Source organism: Chrysochloris asiatica, unplaced genomic scaffold, assembly GCF_000296735.1.
Source record: "Chrysochloris asiatica unplaced genomic scaffold, ChrAsi1.0 scaffold00084, whole genome shotgun sequence".
Lineage (NCBI taxonomy): Eukaryota > Metazoa > Chordata > Mammalia > Afrosoricida > Chrysochloridae > Chrysochloris > Chrysochloris asiatica.
The window spans coordinates 12788216-12794634 of NW_006408602.1; positions in this window are offsets into that span (position 1 = coordinate 12788216).

Here is a 6419-nt window from a genome sequence, read left to right on the forward strand (position 1 = left end):
ATATATATATATATATACACACAGAGAAACACACATAGACATATCCTTTTTGTATGATTTTATACAATCTTTCTTTTAATATAATCCAAAGAAAAGTGTTTATAAAAATCAGTCAATTGAGGCAGCAATATAATGAAACCTGGGGACTCCCAAGTCCATGGACAGGGAAGGGACATAATCACAGAGGACTAGAGTGGAGAGTGAAGCATCCAACTCATATAAAGTGAGGGAAGATTCACAAGAACAGCCATACTTGCAGATAGTACCCACTATACCTAGCTTCAATGGCTGGATGATCAGAACTTGACTAGAAGAAGAAAGATGGAAAAAAAAAAAAAGTAATCCACTACAATTTGATGAATTTGTCCTATATTTATGGATGTAGTAGATTAAAAGAGGGTATAAATCTTTAGAGCAAAGATCATTCCCACCCCCTCTGTACACAGGGTTGACAGGGATGGGTAACTTAGACATTGGCTACCCAAAATTGGGGGAGGGGAGGTGGTGTAACAAAGGTACAACGTGACTGGCCTACATATTCTCAAGATGAAGTTTAGTTTCAGAAGGTATGGAGGAAGGTAGAATCTCCACTGAGTGGTTTCCAACCTGTCTAGACAGGACTGGTAAAAGGAGATAGGGATAAGACTCCTGTAGTTCAATAGTGAATAATTGCTATCAGGACTGACTGTGAATGTTGAAAATGTAAAGGTAGATGTTTTGTAACTAAAGGAGGGGAGTGGTTGATCTTGCATTCCAGGAGTAGAGGACCCTGGGACCTTCAAAGGAGAAGAGCTGAGTGTGGGACCCTATCCAAAGAAGCAGCAACATCAGAGGTGGAGGCAGAGATGATGAGAAGGAGAGATTGAGTGACTGGGGAGGGAGAGGAGCTCTGTTTTTGTGGCTGGGAGTCTGGCATGCTGGGTATACCCTTTGGTTGTTTGAATGGTTATATATTCCGGAGTGCTTCAATGTACAGCCAATAAAAACAGAGGGATTGCAAGCAAATTCTGTTGAATGATGATGCATGGAGGGGATTGTAATCATTACAATGAAACAAAATACAATAAGATGAATGTAAAACTGATGCTCTCCCAGGTAAACTATCACTCAGTTCAAAATAAAAACTAAAAAAAAACAACAACAAAAAAATCAGTCAATTGGTATTCATATTTTAATGAGATGAATGTACATCATTTGAGGCATTTCAGATTAATGTTTGTTAAAACCGGTACCAGAGAAAAAATCATTAAGAAATGGAATGAAAAGTTTTATATAATAATGTCCTAGACATTAGAAATATGAAAATATACACAAATGATAAAAGAAAAAAATATCAAAGCAAGCTCATTTTAAGTAAGTAAACACATATGAAATAAATGGGAAGAATCAGATGAATGATGTAGATAAGGGATTGCCAGATGGTCATATTTTCCATTGAATAACTCGACTTTACTTATATAGTGCTTCTTTTCTTTTTCTTTTTCTAATACTATGAACATTTAACAAGTATTGATGTGAACTACATAGTAAATATATCAACATTTAGTAATGTGTCACTGCAGATAATTTTTTCCCATGTCTGACTTTATATTTTAACTTAGAAAAGGATATTTTGTTTCAAACTCAAAAGGGGGAAGCAGTACATGTTTCTGAATTACAAATTTGCCATAGTATCAAGCCATATAGAATTTTCAAAATGAGAAATTGGTCTGAATGTATAACTTTTCCATCCCACATTCAGTTGAAATGAAGGCCATGTCAGGCATAGAACATATTCTACTTGCAATGAAGAATAACTGGAGCTCACAGCAGCTATGGAAGCAGAACCATTAGAAAGATGGATGAATGTATCAGTAAGTAGAGGCACACATATCTGCTAATGGGAAGGTCACAAAGCAAACATTAACAATCAAAAACATTAATACATCCCCCCACACCAATGTTTTCTCAATGGTGACTTTTGACAGTACAATCTGGCTCCCATATGTCTTCAGCTAGCCCTCAGGGACAGTTTTAGTTCAGTACACAAACATGTGTACAGATTTGCCTTTTTAAGATGATAGAAACAACTGAGAAGAAGAGTTTGGTTTTTGTCTGTGTTTTTTTCTGCACATTGCAACTAGTCACTTCCTTAAGAAGACAAATGAGACTGATCTGTGAAGTATTATGCATATGTAAAAGTTACACATCTTTTGCACACTCTTTATGTTGCACCTTATTGGAATGAAGTCATAATTGTAAGATGAGAATAGTTGTTTGAAAGTGACCAAACTTTTTATTAAATAAAGAAATCACTTTTACTTTGTAAGGCAAGGGAGGAAATATATGGCAGGAGAGAATGAAGAGATGGCAAATCAATAATCTGACATAGTGTTTTATTGCTGTTTGATTTGGGGACTCCTGGAAGATCTGAGTTCTCTGGATGGTATAAATGGTTAATGCACTCCAAAAGAGTGGAGGTTCAAATCCACCCAAAGATACCTAGAAAGAAAGGACTGAATTCTGGAAAATCAGCCACTGAAAACCCAATGGAATATATTTCTGATCTGACACACATGTGCTTGCTGTGAATTTACGCAACTACAAATGATTTTTCAGTGAACAGATACCACCCAGAAGTTAATACAGATGTTAGGAAAAATGACACACACAAGCACATACAAAAAAAACAAAAAACAATTTATATTAAATAAAATATATTACATAGTAAACACAAGTGGTTTTAAAAAGAAAAGTGATCAAGTTTGGTCTGGAGTGACATAATAGAGAACAATGTGGTGGAAGTCTTTGATTTTTATTTTGACTAGTTGTTGAGACCTTTTTTTTTTGGTAGTGAAATGAGTAATAAGAAGCATTGGGAATTGAAACTGGAGGAAGTAAAATATAAAATCTGGAGTCTTTCCCTGAACTATATTGTCTTTATATCAGAAATCATCAACATAATATCAGTATTGAAAGTACTGAGATTCAGTAGTAGTTTAGAATTTTGCATGTATTGAATGATGGTAATTTATTTAAATTATAACAGTTGTATTCTGTTTTTCATGTTTCCTAGGAGAGTTTGTTATGATATCTTATTTAGACATCTCTCCTCTGAGCCACAAGGTCAGCAGGTCAAACCTACCAGCTGCTTCTCAGAAATCCTGTACAGGGTTGATATGAGTTGGAACCAACTTAGCACTTAACACTAACAAATTTGTGTTAGACTTAGACAAGAAATAATTTAACAGTAACTGAAATTAACAGTAATAAGAACAATTTCTTAACCAATATTCAAGGCAAAATCAGGACGTAAATCCAATTTAAATGGCCTACTTTATAGTTTTGTTATATTACATTAGCCCTTTGCAAAGAATTAGACTAAAGTTCCTAATTTAGGAATCGTTGTGATATAACTATAGATTTAGTTTTAAAAGCAAACATCAGATTTTAGCAATTCTTTACCTCATGTAATGGGTACAAACACACTCATTAGTGTTATATTATTGTTGAAGGTCCTTTACAGTCTGCTACAATCTGAATTAAAGTGAAACTCTGAATTTTCATAGTAGGTTCTACATAGTTCTCCCTCTAAATATGGTCTGTTCCTGTTGTTAAATACTGTCAAGTCGGTTCCCTGGAGAGTGTTTCTGAGGCTTTTCAAATCTTTTCAGGAGTGAGCAGAAAGTCTCATCTTTATCCTGGATGGTTGGTGGACTTCAACTGCTGATCTGTTTCTCAGTCCAGTCGTATGGAGCCACTGAGCTCCCCTACATATGGTTTAGGCTATAACTACATTTCTTAAGTATCATCATGTTTTTGGTATTTTTAAAATTGTATTACCATCAGGACTTACTGTGAGGGTAGGAAATGTAGAGGTAGATGTTTTTAGACAAAAGGAGGGAAGTGATTGATTTTGCAGCTCAGGAGTAGAGGTCCCTGGGACCATCAAGTGAGAAAAGTCAAGAGCGGGACCCTACCCAGAGAGGCACATACACCAGGGATGGAGACAGACACCATGACATGGACAGATGGAGACGCTGGGGACACTGAACTCAGGGAGGGAGAGGGGCTGTGTGCTGGTGGCCAGGGGTGGACCTGTGGGGTGTACCCTTTGGTTATTTGATGATGCATGGAGGGGATTGTAATCATTGCAATGAAACAAAATATGATAGGATGAATGTAAAACTAATATTCTTCCATGTAAACTTCACAATAAAAACTTATTTTAAAAATTGTATTACTTTAGTTTATTATTATAAATCCATTCAAATTGTTGTGAGACTGTAGAATAAGCACTGGACTGCTAATCACAATGTTAATGATTATATGCACCAATCACTGCTCAGAAACCCTGTATAGGATCCTATGAGTCAGAATTGACTCTATGGCACCACCAACAACAATTGCAATATATCTTATATATCACCAAGTAGTCTATGTTTTTAAACTTTGATTACTTTAGCTCATCATGACAAATCTATTCAAGTTATTATAGAGTGTGTTTCTTTTTGCAGTACATTGGATTAAATCCTGCTAAAAATATTGCCAATGTCTAGTTATTCACATTTTTTAAATTAAAGAATTCATCTCATGTATCAATTTATATTAGTTTCTTACTTCTGCTGTAACAAATTATCATGGACTTATTGTTATAAAACTATACATATTTATTATCTTACTTCTGCTGGTTAGAAGGTTTAAATGTATCTTGCAAGTTTATATCAAGATGTTGACATGACTGCATTACGTTAGAGCTCTAAGAGGTTATCCATGTTTTTGTTTTTCCCATCTCTGTTCTTTGGCCTTATACTCCATATTCAAAACCACTAGTAACATTGTTGGATTCTACTTTTATTTTCAAGTGTTACTCTCCTCCTTCACTCTTCAATTTATAAGGACTCATATGCCTATACTGGGGACACCCAGTTATTCCAGGATATATTTGTCATTCGTAACTTTATTACATCTTCAGATTTTCGCGATTTAAGATAACATATTCATTGGTTTCCTCCACTCATCTGTCTGTCTTACTGTGGTGGCTTGTGTATTGATGTAATTGTGGAAGCAATGCCATTGATATTTTAAATATCAGCAGTGTCAACCATGGTCAACAGGTTTCAGCTGAGCACCTAGCTGAAGACAGACTGCAAGAAGGAGAGACAGACTACTTCTGAGTATTTAGTCACTGAAAATAGTATTAATAGCAGTGGAACACTGTCAGCATCAGAATATTGAATAGTGAAACATGATGAAGAGCACCAGAATATTGTCAGATATAGTGCAGCAAGATGAGCCTGTCAGGATGGAAGGCACTCAAAATACAACTGAGGAAGAGCTGCCCCCTCAACATAGAGTTGACCTTAATGACGCGAATGGAGTAATGCCTTTGGGACCTTCATTTGCTGATGGAGCACATCTCAAACTGAAGAGAAACGGCTGTAAAAATCCATTAATAATTGGAACATGGAGTGTACAAGGTATGAATCTTGGAAATTGTCAAGAATGAAATGGAATGAATAAACATTGATAATTTAGGCATTAGTAAGCTTAAATGGACTGGTATTGGCCATTTTAAATCTGGCAATTGCATAGTTTATTATGCCAGGAATGACAAATTGAAGAGGAATGAAGACAAATTCATCATGAAAAATGACATATAAAGATCTCTCTTGAGTACAATATTATCTGTGATAGGATAAAATCCATACACCTACAGTTAATACCATTATTACTCAAATTTATGCACCAACCATAAACCAGTTATGATGAAATTGAAGAATTCTACCAACTTCTTCCATCTGAAATTGAACAAACATGCAATCAAGATATATTGATAAAACTGGCTATTGGAATGCAAGGGTTGGAAACAAAGAGGAAGGATCAGTATTTGGAAAATATGGCCTTGGTGATAAAAATGATGCTGGAGATCCCATGATAGAATTTTGCAAGACCAATGACTAGTTCATTGCAAACACATATTTTAAACAACATATAAGTTTACTGTACTTTACGCATGGACCTCACCAGATGGAATACACGGCAATCAAATTGACTATATTTGTGGAAAGAGATGGTGAAAAAGTTCCATATCATCAGTCGAAAAAAGACTAGGGGCAGATTGTGGAACAGACCATCAATTTTTCATATGCAAATTCAGGCTAAAGCTGAAGAAAATTACAAGTCCACAAAAGCAAAAAATATAACCTTAAGCATATGCCAAATGTAGTGTTCATCTGAAGAACAGATTTGATATATTAACTCTAAAGACCAAAGACTGGAAGAGTTGTGGGATGACACCAAGAACATCATACTGGAAGAAAGCAAAAGGTCATTAAGAAGACAAGAAAGAAATAAAAGACAAAAATTTATTTCAGAAGAGACTCTGAAATTTGCTCTCCAGCACTATTATTGTTGTTAAGTGCCATCGAGTCAGTACC